Raw genomic sequence first — 13,442 nt, 5'->3', positions numbered from 1 at the left:
AAAGGATTATTATTATCTTATTAATTTCCATTCAGACAAGCTTTATCCCTAACAACAACCGTTTCATTCCAAACCTTATACACTCTTAGAAATAAAAGTGCTAAGTAGAACCATATAAGGTTCTTCGGCTTGTTCTCATAGGAGAACCCTTTTTGGTTTGAAGTGTCTTAGATGAACACATTAACACAGCGAAATTCCACCTCAAATGCTCAAGGCCCATTCCGCCACACCAAGGAGCACAAGGCTCCCCAGGATGTGAGGAGTCCTGGTGCTTACGCACCACATGGCTACAAGGTTCCTCAGGATGGAGGGGAGGCTAGGTGCACATGGTTACAAGGGAAGTCTGCAGGACTGACTGGACATTGCTATGTATGGGCCTAAGTTAGCCAGCACAGGGATGCAAAGGTTAACATGTGTTTTGTTTATGCCGTGAAGGGGCAACTATGCGTGACTAAAGATAGAAGACCTTATAAGGGCAGGAGGTGATGTATAGTAGGATGGCTAAATTTCCTATAAAATGTATAGTCTTGCCGACTGTTGGGCAGTGCTTCTGGAGAATTCGGCTGAAGCGCTCCCAAGCAACTGCAGTGCTCGGAAATGACACTGGACTTGTTACAGAATAAAGATCTCTTTGTTTGGTGAAGTCTTGTGTCACGGAGTCTCATTCTACATCATCATCTCATCACCTGTTGTTCTCAAGAACAGGGAAGCCTGACGAAACTACATTTGGCGTCACGAACAGGATAGTCTATTTGCTCTGTGTCTGTGACTCTGATGGCTCTTCTATGGATCTGCTCTCGCTCCTTGCCTGCATATAAAATAAAGGTGAGTGATTTCTCACTGTATGGGAGACAGAGGAGATCTGTTGAATTAGCTGTTGGAATGCAGTGGGCTAACGAGCATGCTAAAAAGAATCATTTGTGTGGTAGCAGGCTGAGGTGTGATGATGGTGCAGAAAGCTCTGTCTAAATTTGTTTTTGTTTTTATGTTGAGGAATAAAGAAGAGAATAAAGAAGAAGAGTTAAGAGAGTAAAGAAGAAGTGTTAAGAGAATGAAGAGTTAAAAGTAGAAGTTAAAGAGAATAATGAGTAGTAGATGAGTAGATAATGAGTAGCGTAAGCCAGACTAAATGGCCATATAAGAGGAATAAAAGTACCAATATGTGTGAATTAGAGGGCCCGCGAAAATTAATTTTAGATTAAAGAAGAAGTTAAGAAATTAGTTAGTAATTTGGCAAAAGAGCTAATGAGTAACTAACAGTAAAGCTGGTAAACGGTGCAAGATCTCGAAGAAGGGCCCCAATCTTCGCTGAACTGTAAGGCATGGTATTCACCTATACTTTTGTGAAAGTTGAGCGCAAATTAGTAGAATGACTGCTGTTGACCCAGACTATTTTAGTACTGCAAGAGAAATAAAGTATCTGTAGGTCAGGTGGAGTGGGCAGGTCAACAGTAGCTCGATAGAATAATGAGTAGTGTGGACTAGACTATTTGGGCACTGCAGGAGAAATTAAGTAACTGTAAGTCAGGTCAAGTAGCGGAAAGCGTGAAAATTGATGAAAGAAGAAGAAAAGGAAAATCCTGCGTAGAGGTTTATTTAGAGGAAAAGAGTGAAATCCTGTGCACAGGTTTATTTAATCAAAGAAGTGAAACTGCAGATGAAAAGAGAAGTTGAGAGTAATTCTGAGGAAGTCTGTCAGAGGATGGATAATTGTGAAGAAGCCTGGCCAGGCAAATCATTTTAGCAGAAAATAAAATAGTATATAAATGGATCAATCCTAAATTAACTGAAGGCAATGACTGTCTTGTGAGGGCCGAATCATCGGAAAATTAGTTTTGGGGGGTTGAGAAATACCACCTCGTTTGGCTTCAAGACCAAGCAGATATATTGTTTTTGGAAGTCGACTTAAAAATTTTTAATTGAGATTAAGTACCATTTAAAATTTGGCCTAAGTGTTGTCTTGTGTTGTTCTGTTTTGTTCCTTGATGTTTTCATGTGTGTGGCTGGTTTGTGTTGTTTTGTGTATGTTGACATGAGCTCAATCTGCAGAGCTTGTGTGAGGAGGAAAAGTTGCATGGGGTTGTTGCAGGCTGTGGAGCCAGAATGACTGTAGAAAGTTGGGGAAAAAGAGGACATGCCTCTATGACAAAAAGTTAGACCATGTCTAGAGCATTGTTTCATTCAATGCCTGATCTGCTGCAGACAGGTGATATGTAGATATGTTTGGGAAAAAAAAAAAAAAAGGAGAGAAGAGAGGAGAAGTGTGGTGGTTTGCATGAAGTTGAGTGAAGTTGCAGGAGAAAAGGGGTTGTTAGTCTGTGTTTGGATTGGTAATCAAGTGCTGTTGGGGTTTTTGGATGTTGAAGAGACTGTTGATGGTGTTGATAATGATATGATAGAAGGTGTTGGAGTAAAAGGTGAATGAACTGTTTCTGAGAGCTGATTTCTTGGGCTGGACACACAGTGATATAGAGATGGAGAGATAGAGAGAAGGGGGGTTTCAGAAGTAAGGAGAAAGATTGTGAAAAGTAGTGACCAGGGAAAGAAAGTTGAGATATGATGAAAATGTTTAATAGGAAAATAATAATAATAACAGCAATGATAAATTAAGACATTAAATAAATAAATAGATAGATAAATAATAGGAACTGTCTATGTTGTTGAAATAAATAAATAATAGTAAATAATAATAGAAAATAATAGGAAAACAACAGTAATAATTAATTAGCACAATTAAATAAACAACAGGAACGGTGTGTTTTGTAATAAGAACTATATACCAACACACAAGTGATTTATAATTGTTTAAATAGGGTTCAAATGGAAGCTGAGCCGCATGATTTGAATCTCTGAAAGAGCAGGATTTCTCGTCACTATGGAGACGATGACGTGTTGTTGGGGCGGAGTTGGCTCAGCTGTGGAACTTTGATTTTTTTCAGTGGTTTGCTGTGTAAATGTCTATGTTATGGTTAATGAGAGGATGATTGTTTATGACGAAGTGTCCCTGATCAAGACACTAAGTCCTTAATGACTCCTGATAAGTGTGGTTTATGTGGAATGTGAATGTGAATGGATGAATGGGAGAATTTAAGCTGTTCAAGCGTGCTTTGAAACGCCCAGTTGATAAATAGTAATAGTTTTTAAGATGAATGTGTGACATGATTTTGTTTTATTTCAAATGCCTTTGTCTCATGGTAGACAAGGAGGGTTCTGTGTGGATGTTGTGGATGTGATGTGGAAATGACTGAAGTGGTTATAAACTAACACATAAATCTGTAATTACATCATATTATATAACTATAGGACTAAAATAATCTGTAATCTAGACTGAGTGAATTTGACTGTATGAAGAAACATCTGAACACATAGTCTACAATTAGGCTCAGGAGATATCAGAGGTCAACAGGAGAGACATGGGACGCCATGACTCTTCAGGGATCCCAAAAGAGAGGAGATGGGGGACGCTCTGTCTTCTTCTCAAGCTTTGGGTGAACACTTGCTGACCAAATAAATATCTTCTGATCATTTCAGACATGAATAGAGAACAAATTGCATACATTTAATATAGGTATAGGGGATTGACTACCTTGATCTTATCACTGACTCCACTAACAGACCTGACTGACTGATAAGGGAAGAAAACTGCAGAAATAACTGTGTCTGTGGGAGAGTGTCTCTGTGAGTAATGTGAAGAGTGTTTGGAAGAGTCTGAAAGTTGTTTGAAGTGTGATGATAATTAAATTAATGTATGGATAAAGTTTGAATGAAAAGAAGTAAGTGTTAATTTGGAAATGGTATTCAGCTTCAAGGTGGTTATGATGGTGTTGACATTTATTACTTTTATATGTGAAGTTAAGATAAATAAAGTGGTCATTTACAGCTGATTGGATTAAAATCAAAAGGTAGATTAACAGTGTATCACTGTTTAGTGACTCAAGTTTTTGTAAATTTTGTAAGTTTACTGATGAATAGGGTGCAAATAGCAGCTGGACAATTAATGTGCAGCTAGACTGCAGCTAGAGAGTTTTGGGTGTGGTCTGGAGCAGTGTTCTCTGCGCTGGCTCAGGGAGAAATGAAACTTGAGGACTCTCAGTGAAGTAGGAGGGGCTATCCATGTTATCCTATCATCTTGTTCTCTGACATTTGGTCACCACCCCTGGTGCTGTGCGGCCTCAGTCTCCACTCAAAACTTTGAGAAGGGACAAAACAGGATTAAAGCGACTGTTTGTAAGCTACACTTACAATTCAAAAGTGGAGAGTTATTAATAAGATTTGGATAAAGAAATTTAAATTGGACATTTTTAGCAGATTTAAGATATATGCATATAGATTGATATATTAATTCTGATATTTGGGCTATTTCTCATAATTAATTGTATTTTGCTGTAGAATTGAAACATTTACCAACGAATGCCTAGTTTGAATAAAATTATGTATTTAATTTAAAAGTTTACAGGAATAAATATCAAGATTAATTGGTCTTTAAGAAACATCCTGACCTCATGAAGGACAGTCAAAATATGTCAGAAAAATGGGTCTAATGGATAGAATTTGTCTGGCCAAAAGGAGGTACATTTGATTACAGGTAACGATCTAAAATAGAGAGCCAACATGCACCCACCAGATAGACGTTCTCCGGGTTGGTTACTATTTTTTAATTAAAGGTAATGAGGGTCGTTATGGACCATATACACTTGACCTTGTGAGGCTGATGTCCAGACTGCCAGACATTCATGAAGGGGCAAGTGAGTGGATGAGAGCATATGAGGAAATGACAGTGGAAGAAAATCTTGCCACGTGAAGGAAATGAAGCTGTGTGGACTTGTGTTCTTGAAACATCAGCAGTAGAGAACCTACTGCACTCCAAAGGGAAAGGCTGGATGATGATTCCCATTGAAGATGAGACTAACTTCAACCTTTGTCAAAAGGTGATGTGGAGAGGATTACGAGGCGAATCTCCCACTAAGAAGACCCAGAGGTGTTAAAGAGCGAACATATCTTTGAGATGCAAAGTAAGACAGTGCAAAGAAAGCTGGCACAGTTCCCTCTTTGAGGATTGTCAAATGCGAGAAGAAGATTTAAGTTCCAGTGATGAACAGTGACGTTGACAGTGTCACATACAGCAGATGAACAATGAATGAAGGATGCTGCCACATCTATGCTGTGGATGTGGTGAGATTGGAAACTGCAGGAGTTCATGAGCTGACCCTGATTGGGGAGAATGTGGTTGTGGAGCTCAGCCTTCTCAACGTGAAGGTGTTAGTCCAATAAATTTGTGGGGAGAATATTTCTATTAGGGGGAACTTTTGAAAATGTGACGACCAAAATCACCAAAATTTGGCTTCTGCCCAAATTTTCATTAATCAATGGGAAAGAACTGTGTGAAAAGTACAAGGTTCTAATTTCCTCTCTGGAGATGTATGTTGGTGGCTCATAATTTAATTTTAAATTATTTTTATTAGACCATTCTACAATAAAAGGCGATTGTATAATTGTGGACATTTAGTTGAGGATTCGCACAGTTGGAATCTGTGCGAGGGGGGAATGATGGACATACAATTTGGAACAACAAAATACATTTTTTACATTTTTGGAACAATTAAATACATTTTATGAAAGTTATGAGAAATGATTTCATTTGAAATGAGGAAATAATTTAATGCATTTGTATGTTCTTTGTTGGTAGTTTAATACGCCACTGAGAATCCCATTACCAGATCGAGAGTTTAAATATTTAGTTATGCATCGTGTAGGCATTAGGAACAATAAAGTAATAACTTCTGATAGTGATGAACCACTGTAGTCATTGGATTGAAATAACACCATTGGACAACCTTGGAGCAGAAACAGTTGGAAAAAAGGAGCAGAAACAGTTGATTAAAAAGGATAAGAAACAGTTGGGAAAAAAATGAGTAGTTGATGAAATATGTTTGGGAATGTTTTGAATATGATTTATTCCAAGTTTTATCTCCAAGCTGGGGGATTAGGTATATTGGATGCTGTAAATTGAGATGTGAGTGTGGAAGTGAGTGGTTGTTTGTCATTATTGTTTATCATTATTCAAAATCAAGGTTTGGTTTAGAGAATTAATGACAAAGTTAAATGAAATGTGTACAACCACTAAACTGAATTGAATACATGTTTGGCTACTTACAACCATGAATTACTGCATGCTAATTCACACCAGTGCTAACACTGCATGAAATGCTAACAGGTCGACCTATGCTAACACAGCTGCTGAGAGGACCCATGAGGACCCACTGTTTGAAAAAGCGTGATGTATTGAATTATATAACAGCATTGTCTTTATGAAATAACCCACATTAGATGACTGCCCTCCATAGGCGTGTCCATAGTTTGTTTACTTTCAGAAAGATGGTGGAAGCTCAGCTGGGGACAAGGAAGTTGAGTGACTGATGCTGCCTGTGAATCTGTCTACCCGAGGGGAGGTCCAAAGGAAGTGGACTGAGCCAATGAGAGAAGGAGCCTGAACTGTGATGAGACCATCATCAGCAGTCCAGTCTGGAGGAGCATGGGATGGTGTCAACTAAGCCGGTACAAGGAAGTGGACGACAAGATCAAGAGCAGCATGGGGTCTGAGAGTAATGCAAATAGAAGGAAAATCTTGAAGGGCAAGAGAGCAACAGCTTGAACAGCAGAAAGTGGACTGTGGTTCCTGAACATGACAGAAGCAGGATTCACTGAGTCAGCATACACTGGACATTACATTATATTATATCTCAGTGGGAGGCGATGCTACTGAAGTTTCAACATTTAAATAACATCGGATGACAGATGTGTGAATGTTTAGATATAGAAACTGTGTTTTTATGTTTTCTTTATTTTTATTAGGTGTCTTTTACAACATGGAGATTTGTTTTGTTGGAGTGTGATTTCTAACAATAATGTTTTTGATGTTTGAAATCTTCAGTGTTAAAAGTGTGTTAAATGACTGATTGGCAAAGAGTCATTCAATTAGAGGATAAATATTAATTGTTCATTTTAAAGGAGATTTCTTATCCAGATTGGCTAAGTGGATGAGAGTTTCTCCAAGCTAAGTTTAGAAAGGTCTCCTAGTCTTTTTCCCACCTTTTAGGATGGGTGGTTTTTCTGATTGGGAGGTAACGGCTGATCTGTGGGGTTCCCTTACATCTACACTCAAAAGGAGATTTAGCTTACAGGAGTGTGACTGGAAGGGAATCTGACATGGGAGGCTAAGTGTAGCCAAATTTGATCTGATTAGGATAGGTGAGTAGGTTACCTAGTCTGAAATAGTTAAAATAATGTGTGAATAGGACATCAAATAGGTAATTACTTAATTAGCTGATCTACCAATTGAAGTGTTTAAACTTAGATTCTTGAATAGGATATAATACCAAACAAAGAGGACTTTGTTGGAGTTCACAAGCAAGTGTGATTATGTCATATGCCAAACAACATTGCTGTGTTAATTATTTTGTATTTCGGGACTCTATGAAGTCCCGAAGGGGGGAATGAAGTGTCTTAGATGAACACATTAACACAGCGAAATTCCACCTCAAATGCTCAAGGCCCATTCCGCCACACCAAGGAGCACAAGGCTCCCCAGGATGTGAGGAGTCCTGGTGCTTACGCACCACATGGCTACAAGGTTCCTCAGGATGGAGGGGAGGCTAGGTGCACATGGTTACAAGGGAAGTCTGCAGGACTGACTGGACATTGCTATGTATGGGCCTAAGTTAGCCAGCACAGGGATGCAAAGGTTAACATGTGTTTTGTTTATGCCGTGAAGGGGCAACTATGCGTGACTAAAGATAGAAGACCTTATAAGGGCAGGAGGTGATGTATAGTAGGATGGCTAAATTTCCTATAAAATGTATAGTCTTGCCGACTGTTGGGCAGTGCTTCTGGAGAATTCGGCTGAAGCGCTCCCAAGCAACTGCAGTGCTCGGAAATGACACTGGACTTGTTACAGAATAAAGATCTCTTTGTTTGGTGAAGTCTTGTGTCACGGAGTCTCATTCTACATCATCATCTCATCACCTGTTGTTCTCAAGAACAGGGAAGCCTGACGAAACTACAGGTTCCAGGTAGAAACTATTTGTTGTGGCCAATTTGGATCTGTGTGCTTGTGTGAGTGAATGTGGGTGTGTCAGTGGTGAGGCACTGGTTGTTATGGGTTACTTGCACACCTGTGAGCATGGGTTGGGTAAGTTGTCACACAAAGGTTGGATAGGGGAGACACAGCTGAGGAGGTGGAGGGAATTAGGATCAGGAAAGCCACACAGTTTTTCAACCGTGTCTGTGTGTGCAGCAGTTGAATTGTTTTGTGTCACAATATTAGTATTTCTTGTCTTTTTTGCACAAGCTTGGTTGTAAGTCTTGTGGGACCAAGCTTTTGTAATTGACTTTAAATGATTTGCAAGCAAATAAAAGTGTCAAACTCAAGCCAATGGAGGACATCATTGTTGTACCCCACCACGGTTGGAAATAGCTTCAAATTCCCTCAAGTGGCCTTTTGGTAGTAAGAATGCCACTACACTATTTATGGAGATTTCCACCAAGAACCCTTTTAAAATCCTTTATTCAAGAAAGGGGCTTTAAAGGGTTCTATGGATCAAAATTCTTCTCACTGGAATTATTAGTGAAAAACCCTGAAGCAAATGGTTCCATGTAGAACCTCAGCCCTTGTAGAAGGACCCTTTTGGAACCCTTATTCTTATCTAAGAGTGTAAACACACGAGCACAGTCGCCTTTGGACTTTTCACAGGAGGCAGATTTATTCCCAATAAAATAATTTGCTCTCTCATCATCCTCCTCTTCCTCGCATATACTTAATTAGATTAAGATGGAACGAGAGATAAGGTGACTCTAATTATTATTATTAATGAATGTATTATCATTACTTTTTGTTGCTATGTTATGTTGTTTATACACACGCTGTCGTGACGGAGTGTTGAGGTGCGGTCCGCTGTGCTGCTGCTGCTGATGATGATGATGATGATGAGGAGGAGGAGGAGGGAGGATGCAGGGGAGCGTCCGTCCACAGCCTGCAGTGCTGCGATGGGGGGCTGCTGCTTCTCTCCAGATCTAATCCATTTTTTGCGAAACCTCAGAGGAACAACACATAGTCATTGAAAGGGAAACGACTCCTGGTGCGCGCCTTTGTACTGAGGTGAGCTCCTGCTTCATATGGTTTGACTGCAAAAGAAAGGAACATTTGCAGTTTATTTTCCGTTTTCACAGCATTATAGGGAGGGGAGGAAATGTGACAGGAACATTCAGACGGGTGTTTTTTTAATGCCTGGGTAATTGTCGATAAAATGTCTTGAAAGCAACGGATTACTGATGCAAGAGAGATGCGCTTCAACGTGTAAAAGATGCATCGTATTTGGAAGAATGGTAATTTTCTTTCTTCCCCCCGCAGTCTTCTTCCTCACGACACAGTAAGGATAATAGGCCTGTCCATTTATCCGCTGAAGGCTCCTGTGTCTGCAGCCTGCCTTTAATGCTCGCTGGCCTGGATAACCGGACACATGGTCATATTATAATCTTACATGTTTCTTACTCTTAAGGATATAAGGGGAGTGGGCAAGAAACCGAATAACCAAGTAACATTAGATCTAACTCGTTTATGCATCGTCAGCCTTCCTTTTTCATTATAATGACCACAGATGGCTTTAATGCTTCATATGCGTCTCCAGTGCGTGCAGGTGCTAACTATTACAATGAAAGACAGTGCTGGTTCAAGCCTTTATGGGGCCCTAAGCTGAATTTATGATTATTGAATATAACACTATAAATTATATTATAGTTGTGTTGTTCTTTTTCTAACATTGGAGTGCATTAAAATCACAAAAGTGGCCTAGTTTTGATTTGAAGTGTGGTGATCCTGAACTTGAATTGCAAAAAATAACAAAATAAAAGAGCTAAACCAGTTTAATGACTTTGGTTTCTTAAAACCTGTGAACAAATTTGCACTAAATGTGTTGAGCAGCTGCTTAGTTCACTGATGCATCGTGATTACTGCAATTTCAGAATCTTTCAGAGATTATCAAATGATTCCTTTCAGTACATCCTGTGTTAAGGGTCACGTAAACACGTAAACATGTTCCTCCATGGCTACAATTCTCAGTGCCTCCTGGTCAGTGTACAACTTCATATTCGAAACATGTGATTTTATTACTGGTTTAAATAAAAATTGCGATGTTCATTTTTAAAGTTGATTCATCATTGTGTTTGGGCATCAACTCAACTGTCTCTTGATTATAGATTATAGAATATATATTGGTGTTCACTGTAGTTGTATGTTGTCTCCATGATAAACTTCTGCTGTTTGTAACAGATATAAGTGTGTCCACTGTGACTTCTACTCATCACGTGTGCTTAAATTGACTACATGCCATGTGTTTCCACACCAAGTTTGGTACAGTAGGCATTCTGTTGTGTTTCCAATAGGAGTAGAACCAAAATAAATGGCCCCAATCATTCCAATGACCTAATCATTCCAATGACCAGCGAGACTGGCTCCACCCACGACAGTCAACTGACGGGGCAACAGAAAAATCGTTTGTTGTTGTCACAGTGGTTCCACGTCACGCTACGTATCTCGTTGACACAGCCATCGGGCACATTGCACACCACCGCCTACCAAGTAAAATGCACTGTTCTCAGTTGAAGAGCAAGCCTGACCCAGGGCTTTAACCATTCCAAACCATACTGTACTGTACCAAACCATACCATATTGGGAACACGGCATAAATGTTCAAATATATGAAATACATTTTTACTTTTTTTTTTCAATCACCTGTTTGAGCCAACATGTTTTTTACAGGAGCCCACAACTAGCAAACTCCCAGGGGCTTTATCAGTAATCAGTGAGCACTTTGAGGAAAATGTATTACATATATTCTCTATTTAATTAAGTGTCTGATGTTTTCTGTCCATCGTAGCAAATAAAATTAAATTAAATTAAATTAAATAAAATTAAATAAAATTAAATTAAATTAAATTAAATTAAATTAAATTAAATTAAATTAAATTTAATTAAATTTAATTAAATTTAATTAAATTAAGACTTTACATTTAAAACCACAATTAACTGGTTTCTTCAACTTTCATTCAAGGGGAAAACTCAATCTGTAGTTGAGTTGTCTCAATAATGTAATGTTTTTTATCCATGTTGCCCAGCCCTAGTATGTGGTATTTCAATTGTTTTACCCCACATTGATGACTAATGTAGCATCATTTGTCTTGCTTCCAGATGGAGTAAGGTGTTAACATAATTTCCTGTGACCATCGACACTATTTCTGGAGATGCCTGCCGAGGATGACCTTTCACTGACTGGATAGAGGCAGTTAGGTATTTATTTATTTATTGTATATTTATTTATCCTCCACATGGGGTTGCGATCACATGGACGGTCAAATTAGATTAACCAAATCTGCATGTTTTTGGACTTTGGGACAAAACAGTATGCAGGGAAACACACACACACACACACACACACACACACACACACACACACACACACACACACACACACACACACACACACAAACAGGCCCTCGGCCAAACTGGGATCTGAACAAGTGATCTTCTTGCTGTAATGCTCCCCCCTTCACCACCATGTGGTCCTCTTTGCCATACAGGGACATGAGGTGTAAACATAAACATAAACCAGAAACATATCATAACACTGCAACCTGGTTCTCTCATAACATTCTAATTGTTTTATCATGTTTACCACTTATGTGTCCTTAATAATGTTTTGTCCATAGTGATCATTATGCTCGTCAGTGATTAGACTACTTGTATGTGATTCTCCCCCACTGACCTACAGCCAGGAGGAGACATCCTTGACACTGCTAGTCAACACTATTTATGTTCTTTTGACATTTAAATTTAATTAAATTAAATATATATATAAAAAAAACAATACATATATGTCGTTAGAATTGTATGTTACAATCAGCTTTGTTTGTATTTAGCAGTTGTCCTGTGGGCCTATAGTACTTCTTAGACATGCAAATCTCCACCCGTGCACATAAATATATCTCAGCCTCAAAAGCCCACCCACCTCACATTGCGTGTGTGTCTCTCTCTTTCACACACACACCAACACCCTGGTTCCACTGACGGGCTGTGGGGGAGCAGCAGTGCTGGCCCGAGCCTTTATGGGGCCCCAAGCTGAATTTGGTATGAGGGCACCCCTGACACCATTGAGCTGCAACTAACGTTTATTTTTCATAAATCGATGAATCTGTTGGTTCTTTTCCCAATAATTAAGTACTTGTTTGCTCTTTAAAATGTCATAATCAATTATGATGTCCTTAAATGTTTGGGTTTGTACACAAACCAAAGTGATTCTGTTTTAATGATTTATTTGCTACATGAGGCAAAGAAACTATTCACATATATTCACATTTAAGAAGCTGAATAATTATTATATACTGATTAATCTATTATCAAAATAGTTGACTATTAATTTAATAATCAATTAATTGTTGAAGCCCCACTATTATTTATGCAAATGTCCATCCATCCATTATCTACCGCTTTATCCTCCACCAGAGGGTCGCGGGGTGTGCTGTGCCCATCTCGGGGCACACCCTGGACAGTTCACCAGTCCATCACAAGGCCACATATAGACAAACAACCATTCACTCACTCTCACACCTACGGTCAACCACTTCACTTAATCCCCATGTTGCATGTTTTTGGACTGTGGGAGGAAGCCGGAGAACCCAGAGAAAACCCACGCACACACAGGGAGAACATGCAAACTCCTTGCAGAGAGGCCCTTGTTCCGAAGTTGTTCCAAACGGGGCTCGAACCTAGGAACCCGGGCCTTCTTGCTGCAAAGGCAAGAGTGTTAACCACTACACCAACCGTGGCTCCTAATGCTAATGTAATGCTATAAATTGCATTAAATATAGTTGTGTTATTTACACCAAATCACAAAAAATAGACCTAGTATTAACTTGCACTTTTGTATTCAAAGTGAAACACAGTGTGTGGTAAACCAGTTTAATGAACACGTAACAAAATGATGATATCCAAATCTAAAGACATCTAGATTTATTTTGTATGTTAAAATGTTTTAGTTTTTTCTCTCCACACACTATCGGGGGGCCCCCAAGCAGCCATTTAGTTCACTTATGCCTTGGGCCGGCTCTGGAGAGCAGGGAGAAATATTTCTCACCGTCTATCAGCAGAGCTGCAACTTTCTCTCTATTAATTAAAGGAACGTCTGTCTTGTCAGGGATAGAGGACCCAATTAATAAAGCAACTAAAAAAAGGCAAACAGAAAAACCTCACACAGGTGACAAGACTGGGAAACACATGGAAAATTAGAGAAACAAACTCACCTGAAACAAATGAACCAACAAAGACTCCGGGGAGCACGGAGACTAAAAACACTAGAGAGACACAGATGGGACTTATATGACAGGTAAAACAC

The sequence above is a fragment of the Microchirus variegatus genome (genome assembly GCF_963457635.1).
Source record: "Microchirus variegatus genome assembly, chromosome: 7".
NCBI classification, from domain to species: Eukaryota; Metazoa; Chordata; class Actinopteri; order Pleuronectiformes; family Soleidae; genus Microchirus; species Microchirus variegatus.
Note: the sequence above shows the minus strand (reverse complement) of the source record.